At 58.2% G+C, this 17,860-nt stretch overlaps 1 protein-coding gene across 1 annotated transcript in view; it reads right to left on the reverse strand.

Annotated features, from left to right (window-relative positions):
- Positions 1 to 14,624, reverse strand: part of BCL9L (BCL9 like) — a 44,698-nt gene extending 30,074 nt beyond the window's left edge. The window contains exon 1 of the mRNA XM_030505600.1: positions 14,101 to 14,624. The gene's annotated coding sequence lies outside the window, so the exon portion shown is untranslated. The remainder of the gene's footprint in view (positions 1 to 14,100) is intronic.
- Between the last annotated feature and the right edge of the window lie 3,236 nt (positions 14,625 to 17,860).

A 17,860-nucleotide genomic window follows, 5' to 3' on the forward strand; every position in this document is an offset into this window, starting at 1 on the left:
CCCCATGGGCAGGTGCAGGACCCCACAACGGATTGCTGCAGTGAGGCTGGTCAATGCAGGATGCAGGCAGACAGACACAGGGACATCTGCCAAGCCGGATGGGACGCACCACTGCAGGGCAAGGGGCATCACTCACGGATTCTCCACAGCCTTCATCCCGGGGGGAACAGCCTGACCTTGCCTTGGGAGATGTTTCTGATTTGAGAAGAAGCCCCACGGGCTGAGGAGGGGAGCGACAGGGAGAGGTTTGCAGCGGAGCTAAAAGGGGAGATTTAGTAACTGTCAGAAAAAATGGCTGCTTTATTGCAGGCAGCTTGTAAACCCTGGAGCCTGCAGGTCTGGGAGTAATTTCTCCCTCCCACGTGCTGGGCTCAGTTTGTACTAAGGGTCAGAGGTCGGTGCTTTTCCAAAGCATTCTGGGAAAGACGCCAACTGGAGCAAGCTGCTGAACACCTCCTGCAGCCAGAGCTGAGCAGGGCTGGAGCGTGACATTAACCCTTCGCGGGCCTCCATCCCTGCAGTGCAGCGAGAGGAGCGTGGGGAGGATGGCTGCTGTGGAGTGCCCTGCACAGGGCACCCCGCATGGTGCTGGGCTGGGAGGCAGCCTGGGCTCAGCCGCCCACATGCAAGCTCAGTTCACTTCACGGCTCACCAGCAGCTGGATCCCGGAAAACAAGAGCACAGGAAAGGGAGAACCAAGCACCTGGAGCAAAGCCCTCAGCATGGAGGGAAAGGCACCTCACAGCAATGCACCCAACGCCACTGCAGGAAGGAGATGAGCCTGCCACTGCTTGAGCCCAGCACCAGTCCCTGCAGCCCATACCCCTGTCTGTGCCATGCCACTGCCCTCCGAGAAGCCTGTGGGCACAAAGTCACAACCAGGGCACTAAGCGAGGCACCCACAGGAGACAATGCACCTGTGGGAAGGGTCCTGCTGGACTTCTAGCACCCTTTCTCCTGGCTCTGGGAGAGGGTCTGGCTGGCAGGGCGGGGCATGGCTTTGCTGTCTCACCCCTGCGCCGCAGCGGCACTGGATCACCTGTGCAGGCAAGAGCATGGCTTGCTGCAGCGCTTCAGCTTCCTCTCCCAGGGATGTGTGTGAGCCTCACTGGCCTGCAGCCCAGCCCCGCTGCCCCCACCGCACCGAGGATCTGCCAGCGCACAGAGCAAGGGAGCTCAGTTCTGTTTCTCAGTGGCATCTCTTCCTCTCAGACGCATGCCCCGTCTTTCCCTCGCTTCATCTCTTTCATGCTCAGCGCTGCGCCAACACGGAGGAGGAGCCTGCGGTTGCTGCCCAGGCAAACAGGAGACCTGAGAGCTCAACTAGGGTCTGGCTGCCAGAACTGCTCCAGGCTCTCCCCCTCTGCACAGCAGCACCGGGCCCGGTTGCTGCAGACCAGCACCCAAAAGCATGCTGATGGGTGCAGTAGGGCCCTTTGCTCGCGACACCGCAGGGCCTTAGTCCGGCTCCCTGTGACGGCTCGCTGCCAGCCAGCCTGGCCCCGCAGCTGCCCTCTCCATGCCACAGCCTTCACCGGCCCTCAGGTGACTTCAGTGGCTCCTTGAACAGCAGTCACCTGGCTGTCCCACTGCCACTGCTTCGACGCCAGGCACGGGCATGGACTGCAGCCATACTAACCAAACAGGGGCCAGAACCTGCTGTCACATAACTGCATGCCAAGGAATGCCCCTCCACCTCACTGCGCTTCCTCGAGCTGGCAGGGGGGAGCTGGCTGCGCCTCTGCACCCCTCCACCAAAAAGACAGTCACAGTGAAGATGATGCCTCTCCCTCCAAATACAGACTTGTGCCTTCTTGTCTAAATCCCTTTGAATCACACTCGTATCTTTCTGATCCAGGTACAAAACAGCACATTTGCCCACCGGCTTCGTTTATTGCATCTTTCCAAGCTCCTGTTTTCATGTCCCACCTGCAATCCCTCCAGCTCCCTCTTCCAAACCTGCCTTTACAGTCAGAGCTGCTGAATCCTCTTTCACCCTCTACCATCTCTTCTGACTAATCCACATACCTCAGCCCTCCTCCTGGGCTTTCCCTGAAATCACAGCCCAGTGTTGCCTTCATGCTCCCAGCTCCTGCTTCACCAGTTTCAGGAGAAAGGAGTTTGCTACACCCCTCATGCCCTCATCATGAAATCCTTCTACTCGATCCCTCCCAGATCCTCCACTCTTGCCTCTGGAGAAGCCTCCAGGCTAGAAGTACACGTGGTGGCCTCTCAGCGACTGTCATGCTGGGGGACTGGCTGGGGTAAATACCTCCTCTCTCAGGCTGACGCCACATTCTGTTATGCCAAACACATACCCACAGCTGGGAACCTGGTGCAGCAGCACCGAGAGGCTGGCACCACAGCAACGTCTCTTTGCGGGGTGCTTCCTGCTGCCAAGATGGCAGGAATACCAAGCCTGGGGGTTACTCTCAGGAGCCAGAAATCCACAACCCTGCTGCTCTCTGCACCCGAGGATCACATCATCCCACCACTCATCCACAGCAGAAACAAACCTCCTTTCTCCCCAAAGGGGCCAAATGAATACCTGGAATAGCACGCTTTGCCCCCTGTGGCTGCGCAGGACAGACTCGAGCCAGACATCGGACCAAAGCATCCAGCTCTGGCACCAAGGCTGCAGCTCACTGCTGACCTTGTCACATCCGCTCCGCTCAAACAGCTCCCAGCTTTTTGCCCCAGGCTCCGCGCCTGCCTCAGGCCCCAGGCGCTGGCTAGAGACCCACCAAGGCGAGGGCTGCCTGTTTGAATCACGAGCCAGGGCTGGGTAAGCATCACCTTTAACAAGTCTTTCCCCCCATCAGGCACCCTGACTTTTTCAGCTACAGCCTTGTGAGACGGAAGGCTGCTTGGAGCCCAGCCACCATCGGGGAAACCACCATTTCAAGGTCCTGCGAAGGAGCCTGGAGGAGCAGAAGGGAGCGTTGGCCGGGTGCGCAGGGGGTGATGCACAGAGCAGGCTGCTCGCTGGGAAGCTGCTGCCGCTTGCACGGAGGCGGTGGGGGAGGAGGCAGCAGATGTCCGCAGGCAGCATTTTCAAGAGCCTGCAGCGCTCCAGCCCAGTGAGGGGAGGAAGGTGGCGGCTCGTGCCGCTGCTGCTGCAGTGTAACCCAACAGGACACGCACAACAGGGGCTGCCCGGAAAGCTTACGTTGCCCTTCCCTCCGATAACCGCTGCTTCAGCCACGGGAAGCGGGAGTCCCTGGACCCCAGCTGGGGGTCAGAGAAAGACCTCGGGAGACCTCAACTGGAGGAGGGAAAAGCCCTGCCATGAAAACTGCACGACCTTCTTCCCCAGGGTGGCTGCAAACCCCAGCACAGCCATTGTGCCAGGGCAGAGTCTGGCTATGTGGTCACCCTTTTGGCACTGGAGCACCGGAAATGCCCCCCACCATGGGTGGCCCACATCTTCCCCCATGCTTTGCCAACAGGAGACACAGAACAGGGCCACGGACACCATGGCTGGCAGCCAGTGAGCCCCAGCCCAGGTATGCTACTTTTGGTGCACAAGGTGCCAACAGGGCTCCATGGCAGCCCACGTGATTCTGGTTTCCTGCCTCTGGGCTGGGGAGGTTGGCTTCCTCTCCACCTCACAGCAGTGAGGCCAACCAGGGGAGCTCTGCATCCAGCAGCCACCCCACAACCATCCTTGTCCCATAGGTTTTGTCCCGCACCTGGGATGTGCTGAGCCAGGTATCATCGGTCTGATGGTCCCATGGCACTGGGACACCCGAGGGCAGCAGCAGGTCCTAGGCGAGCCATCCGCTCATCAGACAGCATCCTGACCATTGCCAGGGTCTACAAAACTGTCTCTCACTCACTGCCCAGACTGCTCAAAAGGACCTTAAACCCTTCCCCAAAATCGGCACTTGCCCATTTTGGATGGAGAAGAACTGACTTCAGCCAGAAGGGTCTTTGCCTCATTAAGTGATACCACCCTCAAGCTCATTGTTCAGATCAAATCAAGCAGTTCCTGGGCTCCTCTTACAGCATACTGAGATGCAGTCTGGCACTTGGGTCCACTTGAGTCCTCTTAAAATAATTGATGTGCAAATCAGGCGGGGCATTAGACTGGTCTACTGGCCAAAGGCAATGCATGGATTCCCTGTTGTTCCATGCTACAATCCCAGCTCCCCCACACCTCTCCTCCTTCCTAAGCCAGGGGTCAGCCATCAGCCACAGCTCTCCGGAGCAGGGAGCAACCCCTGGATGCAAACCCAGACTGCAAAAGGGAGCGTGGATGGCACATTTTCCTCTGTCCCCTCCCTGAGCATCAGCATGTCAGGTCTGGCAGGAGCACTGCTGGGTCTCACCTCAAGCTGAGCCACCACCCATGATCCAAGTTTGAGTTTGTTGAGTAGGACAACACAGCTGCTTGGCACGTTGACATCCCTGCCCAGTGGGGAGGCGAGGAGGTAGCAAGAGAAGCCAGAGCCTGGCCTCCTGGCGTGTTTGCTATTGGCATTCTTCTGTCAGTATCCAAAGAGATCAATTCTTTGCATACCCCCAATAGCTTTTCCAAAAATACTGCAAACAGCAACCACAGCCCCAGCCACTGCACCACCCACAGCCAGGAGCAGCCACAGATCCTACACTGACACAGCAGCCATCCAACATGCTCCACATCACGTCTTGGTGGAAGAGCAATGCCAAAACATGGCATTAATGTGGGACATGCTCACCTCTTCTCTCTCCCCTCCCAACTCATTGACCATCCACTACAGTTACCCTCCTCCTGCAATCTTGTTTCAACCTGAGGTTGGGCAAAGCAATTAACCTCTCCATCTGGCTGCAGCAAGACAAACACAAAGCTCAGCATCGCCGAGACAGGGATGAGCAGCCCTGAGGGATGCTGACATTGTCCCTTCCCACTGAAAGGGCTCAGAGCACAGCACTGCCAGCATCAGTCTGAGAACGAGGATTGCCTAGGGCAGCTGGTTAGTTTCACTGGTGTCAAACCTACCCACTAAGGACATCTGAGGGCCTCTAGGCTACTGCTGGGGAAAGTCCTGGTGAAAGGCAGCCTATAATTGCAACAGCCTTAGATTTGCTGCATTGGGGTCCATCCCAGCATCAGAAAAATACCCACAGCCATTAAACTAAAATAAAAAGACTAAACCCCACTGATGAATGTAAATAATAGACTAGGACTTTGTGAAATTACTTCTGATTAAAAAGTGTAATAAAACTAAACGATAAACATTTGCCACCAGTAGCTGAGACTGGGTGTTCTGAAACCACTGCACAGGGTGGACAGCAGTTGCTTCCAGTTCAGGTTCTGACCACACAAACGCTCAGGTGGGTAAATCGCTCTTCTCACTGACGTAACACAAACCCCTGCAGTAAGAATCACATTTATATCAAAACATTTGTAAGTGGCAGGACACTTCCTTAAGTTTAAGGCAAAGTAAATTATTTTTGTCTTCCCAGCAGCTCCCCACACAGTTCAAGCTCCGAGAACGAGCTGGGACAGAGAAGCTCATCCCTGCAAGAAGCCGACAGGAGAGCTGCTCTCGTACTTCCCAGCAGCGCAGCAAAAGCGCTTGGCCTCCACTGCCAAACGCAATCTCTGCTTCTGCCCGTGAGCCCTGAGAAAGGGAAGGGGACAGATCCCTCATTTCCCAGGTGGAGGAGGGGACACAGCCCTGGAGAGGTGCTTGCTCCCGCACAACACGGCAGAAAGCTGGGGATGGTTGGAGTGATGGAAAAAAGGGAGAGGAAGGCATGGCTCTGGTGCTCGCATCCCACTCTGAGGCTGCCAGGCCTGCACAGGCTGCCACATCAAATAGCTTTCCAGAGCCGCACTCCTGACAGGCATAACAGGCAAAGCCCTCATGGCAGGACTGGCGCGAGGCTCTTCCACCCAGAGCCATCGCTGCCTGCGTCTGATGCTCATCTGCCACGACTGGCAGCAGCTGATGCCTTCGGATTGCACAGAAACCTCGATCCCTCCCCTCGGAGAAGTCCCCCAGCTCCCCAGGCCACTGAGGTTTTATAGCCTCCAGCCAACGCCCCCATCCCAGTCCCTGCAGATTGGAAAGGGATCTGGGACACTGTGAGGACACACGAGGAGGATGCAAGGCCCAGCCTGTACCCCCAGTACCTCTCCGGACACTTGCTGGGAGATCAGTGCCACGATCTGTGGGCTCTGCTGAAGGAAACCAGAAAAATGCAAGGGGAGACTGTTGGCACCTCACCAAGGGGGAGTTTATCCAAAACCGAGGGCTCCTAGTTCCCTTCTCAGCACCGTCCTTCCAAGGAAAGGCAGTAAAGTCACAGCTTATTTTGTGTCCCAGTTTCTCCTACTGCAACACAGTTGCTCAACCAAAAGCGCAAATTGCACAAGACTGACCCTTTTCAGGTCAGACGTGCTGGTGGCACCTGCGCTCCTACGTCCCTGTGCCCACCTTACCCTACACTCTGCTGTCTCCTGTGACGGGGAGACCTCCACCCCAGCATCCAGTGCTGGTCCCTGCCATGAGCCTTGCGGAGTGACACGCAGCGCATCCACGCGTGGGAGCCTCCGCCTGCACTACAAACCAACCCACTGCCATTCAGAAAGAGTATAATTAGCACAGAGTGAACAGCCAGGAGCTGCGCTGGCAGCAGGGAGGGAAGATGTAGGCCACCGGCCTCCCTGTAGAAGAGGAGTTGCTGCTTCCCTGCACCCACTGTGCACCCTCCGCAGTGCCCAGGTCCCCAGGAGGCACCGAGCCCGCTCACCCCCATCACTAGAAAGCATCTATATCGCAGTATACAAAATCCTTCCTGTCTTCTTTTCCAAACCCATCTCACCCCCTCTCAACTGGGACCCCCTCATAAAAGTATGAAGAGACAGGCCTTTCCAGGCATTTCCTTTTTCTGAAAAGGCTGTAAAATTTTCCAAGTGTAGCCAGAGCCAGAGCAAAGTTTGTCAGGAGCTCAGCTCGTTAGGCGGCTGCTCAAGGAGCCCCGCGGGAGGCGCAGGCTGCATAATTCAAAACAGCTTGGACCCTGGAAAAGAAAATAGAAACCAGGCTGCGAAAGCAAGGGGGGCAGCTCCAGCTTCGGTGTAACCCCGGCTCCGGGAGCGCCCCATCCCCATCTGGGAGCTCGAGAGGAGCCCCGGCCCCAGCAGAGGTGCTGTGGCCAGCCCAAGAGGAGCTGGCACCAGGCGGAGGAAATTCCAAGCCTGTTGCTTCTGGCAGCCACACCGGGCCCTGGCTAGGACCTCGGCAACCTGGAAACCGGCTACTCAGCAATTTTCCTGCCATCCAGAGGGTTTGTTCTGAACCACAGTTTCACTTCCCCCTCCCTGCATCACAGCCCAAGAGGCAGGGAACACCAGAGGCAAAAAAGTGTTCGCTCAAAAGCTGTTGTGATCAAGGCCCCCCCAGACTGCTCCGCGCTGGGACGGCAGTTCTGGAGCCGCTGCCATTCCCCCCACTGCATCTGGGGGCGGGGAGAGCAGAGGAAACTTGCTTGGACCAGCCCTAGGTCTCCCCGGTTCCTTTTGCTCCTTGCCAGAGAAAAGTTCAAACAAGGCTGCACAGAGGCAGGACACAGGCAGCTTTCAGCCCAGCCTAACTGCCACGCTTGAGGCCCGCCTGTGGCCGGACCCGCTCCATTCAGGCCCTGTCTGGCCCAATCCTCTGCTGCAGACCAGTACTGGGATGAATCCTGCCAAGGAAGTGGTGAAAGCTGCAATGCTGCAGGGGTTTCCACAGCCTTGGCCATCACAAAGAGTCGCCCTAGCTCTCAGTCACTGTCCTTTAGAGCTCCCTGTCCAGCTCCTCGCTGCCCTGAGCGTGGAGATCTACAGCGTGGCTCCTTGGGATCCCTGCAACCACTTTTTCTAAGCCAGCATCCTCCACCGACTGCAGCCTCCCACTATGCCTTTCCCAAGAAGCTAGGAGCCCAGCACCATGCAACAGCAGAACAAAGCAGCAATCACTGCACTCACTGCTGAAACCCCTTCCCATGTGAAGGGGAGCACAACTCTTTCACCGGTAACATGGCTATTTAGCAGGATCTTTCTTCCAAAGAGGATATTAAGACTGTATGTTCTGTTAGGAAGACCGCAACGCTCCACAGAGTCCATGCCTGCAGAACCAGGCAAGCAATGCGCACCAATCAGAGAGTTACCGAGCCCTGGGTGGCAAGTCAAAGAAGAATGTACACAAAGCCAACCTCACAGGGGACACACTGCAAGCAGAGAGAAACAGCTTCCCTTAAATCCCAAAGAGAAACCTGGGTATGGCCCTCCAAACAAGGGTACAACATTCTGGGAGAACGGCATTTCTCTGCAGAGCACGCATTGGATGAGGACCGTGGTGCTCCTCGGAGAACCAGATGGTCAACTAACTGGCCAAGGACTCTGTTTGCAACTTCTGCTGTAACCACACCAGTCATAGCTTGCTAACTTCAGTTTTCTCAGCTGGGTAAACCCTGGCAATGAGACACTCGGGCACGGGAAACCTTTGAGGATACTTCACGAGAGAAGCTTCTAACCTTCAGCTTCTCAGAGGGCTGGAAAAGCCCCCTTCCACCTGGACTCGACTAGAAGGCTGAGACCCAAAGAAGCAGCTGTGTAGAAGCGGAGTGATGAGCAGGAATTGGGAATCCTGGCTTCTGTCCCTAGCTCTGCCACATATTCCCTTCCTGCCTTCAGTTAAGCCATTTCCTCTCACTTTTCCTCCTAGTCTCTATTGCGGAGGTGAAGAGACCCAAGCCCTTGCTTCTGCAGAGCGCTCAAAACCTCCTCTGGGCTGCGAGCATGCAGAACATTGCTAGGGCCAGAGGCTGCAAGACACCCGGCGCGCAGGAGCCAGGGTGCTCGCGCAGACCCCAGAGGAGCCTGGCATTTCCTGTGCTTACATTTTGAGAAGCGCAGAGTCTGTAAACAGTCAGTGCCGCAGAGCATCTCCTACACAAACCATATTCTGGCCCGTTCCTCTCCTCGGCCACTGCGGTGAGCAGCCAAGCAAGGAAAAGGAAGGCTGCTCTGCTGAGCTGTGGCAGAGGGAGCAGTGCAGCCGCACACAGCATCACTCTGGGCAGCCTGCCTGCAAGGAGGTGGCCTTCAAATGGGCAGCAGCAAGGATGGGGATGGGGAAGATACAGCAATGGGAGAGGCACGGTTAGCAGAGGAGAAAAAGCAAAACATAACTGCAAAAAACCAACCCAAGCAGCAGCCCGAAGAGGCAGGATGGAGCAGAGGTGCCTGAGGAGCACAGCCCTCCTGCTCGCTAGCAGATCTGTGCTGTGGCCTCCCACATACTTCAGGGAGAGGGAAGACCAGTAGGCACAAGCAGGAACAAGGAGCACTCTGTGGTTTTGCTTGGTATTTCAGGCCATCTCTCACACAGGAGGAGCTCTGCTTCGCTTTCCAAGTCTCGCCCTCTCTGGCACGGATCATGAACCTGGCTCCTGGCCCAGACCTTGGCTCCAGCAGAGCTCCTCATCAAACAGGGTGACGCCCCACCTCTGGGCACAGCGGACAGCCCAGTCTTAAAGCCATCTTGAGGCTATTACCCCAGCATCAGAAGAGGCTCCCCATCATCCCTAGCTGGGATCCAAGGCATCTCACGTCACAGCTGAAAGAAACCAAACCCCAAACCTAGCTCCTACTCTTGGTGGAAGCAAAACCTAGTGACAAAGCGCTGTGTTCTCTAGCAGCTCTGGCCACAGCTGGCAGACAATCTGCCCACACTGGGGAAGCACAGTCTCCCAAAGATGCCCAGGCACAGCTAGCACGTCCCGCTGCCTGCAGCTGCCCAGAGAGACGCAGCAGGACAAGATGCCAGGTGAAGGCCCTGCTCTCTCAACACTGGCAGAACGAGAGGCTGGAAACCCCTCCCTGACGCATCCACTTGGCAACCCAGCGAGGACACTGGTGTGCTGGAGAGCCACTTGTGCCCAGACACCAGCAGTGCCCAAGAGCCAACCCATCTCCCCAGAAGGAACTGAGCAAGGGGAAGCAGACTTCATCCCACCAGCTGCATCCTGCCTGGACACACACCCAGAAAGAGTGGAACAGGTTCCCACTCGTCTCTTCAGGGTGCTACAGACCATCATCTTCACGACGCTTTCCCCAGTGGAGGGTCATAGCCAGCACCAAGGCAACCCTGCCCGTTTGGGAGCCGCGTGTGTCCAATGGCCCGTGCCACCCCCCAAGTGGCAAGTGGGACTTGGAGCCAGTCAGGAGGCCAAGAGCAGCACACCCATTTCCAAGGCTCAGTGCAGGCTTCGGATAGCCATGCCGAGGTGTCCTGTACTACTCTCCTGCCACACCAGGTTCCAGGCTGCCCAGGGCACCAACAAGCACAGCTCTGCTCACCAAAGACGCGGGGAGTGCGCTGGGCTCCTGGCAAGCTGCCCCTCCATAGCGTGGCTCTCCCTTAAATCAAAAGCAGGTGCCAGTGACACTAACTGCTTTCTCTGTGCTGGCTCCTGCCGAGTACAGCCTTGTGGCAATGGCAAACGCCACCGTGAATTGGTCCCAATTAGAAGAAAATCCATCACCCTCTCCACCTTTGAGTTTCAAAGAAAATCAGGTAGGAGGAAAACAAAACCAGCCCCCCATTCCCAGGAAGGGCCAGGTGCCAAGCAGATGACCTGGAACAGGCACCACAGAAGGAGGAAGGGTGCCTTTCATCCATGCCACGTGGTTTGGCTGGTGCTGCCTCCCAGGAAGAGGCCGAGGAAGGGCACAATACAGGAACAGAAACCATCCCTGCCAACCTCGGGATCAGTTCCTGGGTACCTTCCACCCCAGGCTGCCAGGGGCAGTGCTCACAAAGTGGAAGACAAACCAGAGGAGCAAAGACGGACCTGCTGGCAAGTAGCACACAACTTCCAAACAGAACTTGGGCAGAACTAAGGAATGTCATTTCAGCCATCCTCACCCCCTGCGCCACACAGAGCTGCTGGAAACACACAACTGAGAAGCAAAGCAGCTGCGATGCTTCCTAGGCCCTGTGCTCCAAGATGGCGTGTGTGTTTTTCCACAGCTTCAGCGCTGCAAGAAACCTCGTAGGGTAGTTTTATTCTCATGAAGATCAACTACACTCAGTATCCAAAGCTGCCATACACCCTGGAAACATGGAACCACGTGCAAGGTCACCAGAAAATACATTTGCCAGTTCACATCTTCCTGGGAGGAAAGGAGAGCTGAGCGACACCAAGTCCTAACCTGCATTAGATTGGTATCTGTCAAAAGAGTCACGATGGCAATCCTAGCACTTCGCTGATGCAGCTTAAATACCACCGACAAAATATTGCTGCACCTGTACATCATATCGCTATGGTATCTCTATCTTTCATTACATCACACATCCACACATCTATGTGCCACATTTCCTGTTAAAAATGCCACAAACGTAGCATAACACTCCCATGCTCCCCCTCGTCCGGGCCAGGAACAGCAAACTTGTGCTTTTCTAAGGGGGACTGACTTAATCCCCAAGAAGAGGCTTGACTGGGAGCATTTAAAACTGGATAGAGCCCTATGGAATTGAGAGCTGGAAGCCAGCCTGTGCCATCCCCAGGCAACAGCTAAACCCATCGTAGCAGCTGGAATATACAACCTGTGCCAGCAAAAGCACATCTGGACCTCAGGGGGACACAGACACATCCTCAAGTGCTCCAGCAGCTAAAAACTTTCAATCCTGGCAGCAGCCGAGCCCAACACAATCGCCTGAGACCATGCAAAGAGGCAAAGGCTGTCCTGATGTCAATCCTGAACTGGACACTCTACCAACGAGAGATAGGGCACGGGAAATGATCCCAGGACCCAGCTTCTACTCGAGACTCTGCAACCAGATGAAGACGAACAGGGTAAGCCACAAACAGTAACACCTCTACAGCACTAAGAAACAGCTAGTGGTTGGGACACTGCTGATGCTCCCACAGGGAGAACCAAGAGCCTCCTCTCCAGCTACTGCTCCCTTCCGCACTTCTCCACAGCCAGCGCTGCTGGGAGAGAAACACACAGTGTTCCAGCAGGAAAGAATAGCAGTGGTGAGAGGAAAAAGCAAAGTTTTTTCCCCCCGAACAACAAGTACAGAGGATGCTGTCAACGACTCAATGGAAAAGTCAAAGATCTTGGACGTTATGGACTCCAAGCCACCACAAGTAAGGTCCAGCGCATCCTCGGCAGCTGCCTTGGAGCAGCGTAGCAGCTCAGTACTTGCAGGTCTGTGATGGCCCAGTTGCTCCACGCACTGGTCCGTCCCCTCTGTCACACAGTGGCCAGAGAGCCATCTTCCAACAGGAGCACGGCAAGATGCAAAAGGTCGAGGGCTTTAAAGCACAAAACGTAACTGGTTTACTTTCAAGTGAAAGACAACTGTGGTTTCAATTTTCTGAGTAAGCTCTCCTTTAGCTGCTCTTTTTTTTTCCTGGTGGGGGGGTCTTGAAAGAGGAAAGGGACTTTCAGGGGCAGGGAGATGTAGTAACACTTACAACACTGCACCACAGAAAACACCCAATGGCACAAGATGGATTTTCTTGGTAACAAACATACAGGCCAGGGTGGTGGGAAGGCACCAATCCCACCATCTGCCCAGCTAAAATAGCAAAACACACGTTAAAAGCCCAGACAAAGAGACTCTAGAGCATTTAGGGTGTGAACGCTCTGGAAAAAGTCCCCAACAGAGTAGACAACTGCTGTAGGGACAGCACACCAAAACGCTCATCTTTCTACCAAGGAGAAAGAGAATCAGGCAGCAACACTGACCAGTGATTTCTGCACTAGCCCCAGCCTTGGGCGTGTATTCCATACCCACGTGGGGCGGCAGCCGGCGTTATCGCGGGCACCAGAGCCAAAGGAGCTCCTGCTTCAGCACCAACACAGACTCGCCATGCAACCCTGGGCAAATCACTTCCTCCGTGACTCACTTTTCTTATCCCTCCTGCCACCAAAGTAGCAGAACAAGGTGCACACACATCCCTTTGCAGAGGCCTGGCGACTGATGGGTGGAAGGAGCCGCGTGTCGCTCCTGTGTGCCTGGCATGAAGCGGCGCTTGGGCAGGGTAGCGAGCAGTAGCCACATCTGCAGCACAGAGCCCACAGGTCAAGACGTGCAGCTGAGGCCCTTGCAGCCCTGTGCTGCAGGGAGGTCCGTGCTGTGCTGCCAGAAGCCCTTCACCTCGCACAGCCAGGACAGAACCGTGCAACACCGCAGCCTGACACCCTGTCAAACAGCCCCAAGGCGCGCAGACGCCGCACACAACACAACAGCCTGCCCTGTCATGTAGCATTACTTATGTGTTCAGATATGCATCCTTCTCACATTTCTACTCCAGCAAGTGGTTGCTAGCAGAGCGGGGCGAGGACAAGTTCACCACCTGCTAAAGACATGTCCCTAGCACAACGCAGGGAAGGTTTTGTTACAATGGTTCCTTTCCACACACAAGGAAAGCACATATGTGTGGTGTTTCCCTCCGTTTTCCTCCACACTGACCACACGCCTGGTTTACCTCAACGGGGAAGAGAAGCTGCCGAGCAGGACACCCAAAGAGAGAGAAGAGATCTCCCACAACACTTAGGATGGGCTCCAACAGGAGCATTAACTGAAACCCCACGTGAAACGCAGCGAGTCCAGATACGGGAATCCCAGTGACAATCCTCCCTGGGGCTTTAACAACACCGGTAACAAACCCCGGCACAGCTCGGGTAAAGCCAGGCGCAATGCAAGCAAGTTCTGTGCCTCTAGAGCCGAGCCCCACTCGAGGCTCTTTGGTCCTCGAGGAATTACCAGAGGCCACGACGATGGGCTACGAGGACCCGAAACACACGAGCCTAGCGGGAAGGGCCACGCGGAGCAGAGATGTCTGAGACCTGCCCGAGGCAAGCGGGAGCGCTGACAGCACGGCCCCGGCCGGCGCGGGGGGAGGAAGCGCCGGGCAGGCCGAGCCGGGGCCGCCCCCCGGGAGCTGCAGCGCAGCGGCTTCCCGCTCCCCGGGACGGGCTCGGACCGCGGTTCCCGGCGGCCGCCCGCGCCTCGGTGACAGTCCCGAGGCGGGGCGGAGGGACGGGGGAGGGACACGGGGGAGCGGAACAATGGGGCGGCGGCCGCCCGGGCCCGGCGGGGCACTCACCTCGGCGGCGACGGCGGCGCGGCTCAAGGCAGGCCGGGCGAGCCCGCCGGGGCGGCGCGGCGCGGCTCCGCGGGCTGCTGAGGGCCGGCCGGCGGCGCGGGGCCGGCGGCGCGGGCCGCGCTCATGGCTCGGCCCCCCGCCGCGGGGCGCGGGGCCGGGGCCGGCGGCGGCGCTGCCGGCGGAGCCCCCCGCCCCGCCGCGCCGCTCCTTCCGCCGGCGCCGCCGGCGGCTCCAGCCCGCGCCCGCCGGCGGGGGTGGGCGTCCGGCCGCGGCGGGCCCCGGCTGCCCGCCCGGCCCCGGGCCGCGGGCGGCTTCCCCGCGCTGCGGCGGGCGGCCGGGCGCGGGCGGCGGGCTGCGGTGCCGGCGGGCGCAGCGGCCCGGGCGCGGGCGGGGACGCCGTGGCGAGGGGCGAGGCGCTGCGGGTGCCGAGTGCTCCTTTCTCCGCCGGAGCCGGAATAATCATTTGGAGAAACAGGATCATTCACTTTCCTCCGAGCGCGGAGCCAGGCGCTGCCCTGTCAAAATAAAAGCCCCGCGCGCTGATTAACCGCTTCCTGGTCGCGGGCGCTGCGCCGGCCGCCCAGCGGCCTGCCGCGGACCAGCACCGGCACCCACGGTTCCCCACGGCGCCACTGGGACTTGTCCCATTGAGCATCCCCTTGCCCGGCCTGTGGGCCCCCAGTTCCAGCCATGCTGACGCTCTGCACATCACACTCCGGAGCCTCGCTCAGCCAGGGACATCCCACACCCGAGCTGCGCTCTGCCGCGTCTCCCGGAGCACATGCACAAGATACACGAGGGCTGGCCCCAGCCCCCGGGAAGGGCAGCACGCTACTGTCTTCACCGACAAGTTTTCCATGCACTAACCACCCTCTTCCCTGAGCAACGGCCTCCATCGACAGCGACACTGGGGTGGGGGTGCCGGGAGCGGGGAGAGGCAGATGGGAGCCAAGGAGCAGAGGGATGCAGGAGCTGAGGTGGCTAGGGATGGCTGGGCGCAGGCTTGGGGAAGCACCGACCATCTCACACACACCGTTTGCTGCATGCAGGAGCGCAGGCAGCCCTCAGCCCAGCTCGGGAGCTGCGGCCCGCCTGGGGTTGCTGCGGGCACCAGGATACAGCTGACAGAGGACCCAGCTGGCTGCCCGTGCTTCCCTGCCTGCTCCCTGCCCCGGCATGCAGACAGGAACCGCACAAGTGCACACACTGGGCTGCCGAGACAGTCCTGACCACGGCAGCATCCCAACCAGGACATGTCACCTTCCTGCCTGACCTCGGGGCAGGCTGGGGAGGGAGGACTGGAGGCAGGGACCGCTTGGCAGCATCCCCAGCATTGCAGAGCTAAAGGGAATGTGGGACAACCAACCCACCATCCCTCCGGCGGGAACGGGCGGCCCTGACTCACGATGGAAACGCACCAGCCCCCCCGCACCGCTGCAGCCGCCGGACCCCGGTCGCTCGCCCTCCCGCGGCTGGGAACCCCCGAAAAGCAGCGGCGGGAACGGGGGGGGATACAGGGACACGGACACACACAACCATTCCCGTCCCCATCCCATCGCCATTCCCGGGGCGCCGCGGCGGAAACGCGCGCAGGGCGTGCGGCAGCGCCCCCTGCCGAGGCGCGGGGCGGGCTCCCGGCGGGGCGGGGCAGCGCGCGCCTCGCCCCGCCCCGCCCGGCAGCAAAGCGGCGACGTGTTCACACGCTGCCATCGTCGCCGGTACCCGCACCGCGGTACCCGCACCGCGCCGGGGTCACCGCACCGCGCCGGGGCCCCGCAGGCAGCGCCCAAGCCCCGCTGTGAGGCACCGCAGCTCGGTGCCCGGAGCAGACGGGCAGCGCATTCTTCCAGCCATGTCCGGTGCAGAGGGGACCGGGACATACGGAGCCACCCGCCCTCCGGCCGCTTCTCCCTGCGGCCTCTGGGCTCTCTACATCACGGCCCCCCGCGTCTCTCCCAGCTTGTATACATGAAAGCAGAAAAGCGAGAGCGGGGAAAGTCAGCGGGAGGAGCAGCCGCTGCCGGCTCAGCACTGAGCCTCCGCCTTTAATTAACATCTGCTGGGCGAGCTGCTCTCCCGGCGCTTGACTCCGGCTCCCAGCCTCCCCTTCCCGCCTCCATCATTACGCCCACACTAGGAAAGACAGCAGGGGAGGAGATGGGGAAGCAGAGTCCTCGCGTTCCTCAAAGCCTCCCTCTGCCAACACCACCACTGCAACTGCAGCTCATCCTGGAGCTGCCCGGTACACTGGCATGTGAGCGAGCCACGGGCCGAGGTGCCCAGACTGGCTGTTACCTGAAATGATGAACTGGACTGAAGGAAACGAGCCCGGGGCTGCGAAATCCCTATTTTGGGAGCAGCTCTCTGCTCTGATGATCTACATAAGTACAGAGCAGGAGCTGGTGGCAGCTCCAGTGTTAAATCCACAGACTTGGCACACAGACTCATCCCGTGTTTCCCCAGAAAGACAAAGGTCCAGCCAGAAGATGGAAGAGGCTACATTACTGCTACAGAGGTAGACCCTGGCCTAAAAATGTCTTTTCAGTTCTCACTGTGCTACCCTGGTCCTGCCCATCCCTATGCAGGCTCCTGGCTAGTGCCCTCCTCTCCCCTCAGACACTGACACAGATCCTGTCCCACAGCCTCGCAAGTCCCTCTGCTTGTGCCGTGCCACAAGGTCTCAATCCCACTTCTATTTCGATGGCACCACAGAGCCGTCACTCAGGGAATGAGCCAGCCCAGGAGAGGCCCCAGGCCAGTGCCCAGTCCTGCAGCCAGCGGGGGAAGAATGGGCTCCTTCATTTGGTGCTCGCTGGAGTTTGCACAGGGCGAGGAGCCTGTGCCACTGCGGCCGAGGCAGCCTCTGCCGTGCCAGACAGACCTGATTCCAGGGATGGAATCAGGAGTGCCCAGCTTGGCTGCTCTGCTCCTTTCAAATGGGATCCCAGCCTGTTTCCTCCACGCTAACTTATTAACTGTCACACCTCCAGCAGGCCAAGACCATTCACCCACTGCAGCCAGAAGAACCCAGGAAGCACAAAGACAACACATCAACCGATGCAGCCAGACGGTCTCCTGCTCAGCATCCTCTCGGCAGAGCTGGGCCCTAGCCCCCAGCCATACACTGGGATTTTCCTGTGCTACAATCCTAAAGGCAAAACACAGCCTGCACTGGAGCACCGGAGCAGAATTTAATCAAGCTGAGCCACCCTCTTCCCAAATGGAAATATGCTGCCGCAGCCCCAGCACGGCTGACACACCATCATCTAGCAAAGACAACTCCTGACACGGTTCCAGGATCACAAAGACATTGAGGCTTGGGATCCTGGATGCCTTGCTGGTTTTGACACATCAGATGCACTCGTAATGCCCACGCAGGCACAACATAGCTCTGCAATTGATGCACTCGTAATGCCTGTGCAGGCACAACATAGCTCTTCAATCCTTTCCTTCGTGTGACTCCCGTGCACTCTGAACACCAGCCTCATCCTCTCACCACCTCAAATGCTCGCTGAAACCCAGGGGAGGTCATCCCAGGTCTGCTGCGCAGTGCACCAAGTCCCAATGATGCTGGGATGTGGTATGGGACAAGAGCCTAACTCCTACCACAGCCTGGCCTGGGGTGGCCTCTGCTACCTGGTCTAGCTGTGTTTGCACTGCTCTTTGCACAGGGCCCTGCAGAGGTGTTTCCTTTGTTGTCCTGGTCTCAGTGCATTGCTGCTGTCCAGAGCAGCTCCGGTAAGCAGCAAACCAAGGAAAG

Source organism: Strigops habroptila, chromosome 17 (genome assembly GCF_004027225.2).
Source record: "Strigops habroptila isolate Jane chromosome 17, bStrHab1.2.pri, whole genome shotgun sequence".
Lineage (NCBI taxonomy): Eukaryota > Metazoa > Chordata > Aves > Psittaciformes > Psittacidae > Strigops > Strigops habroptila.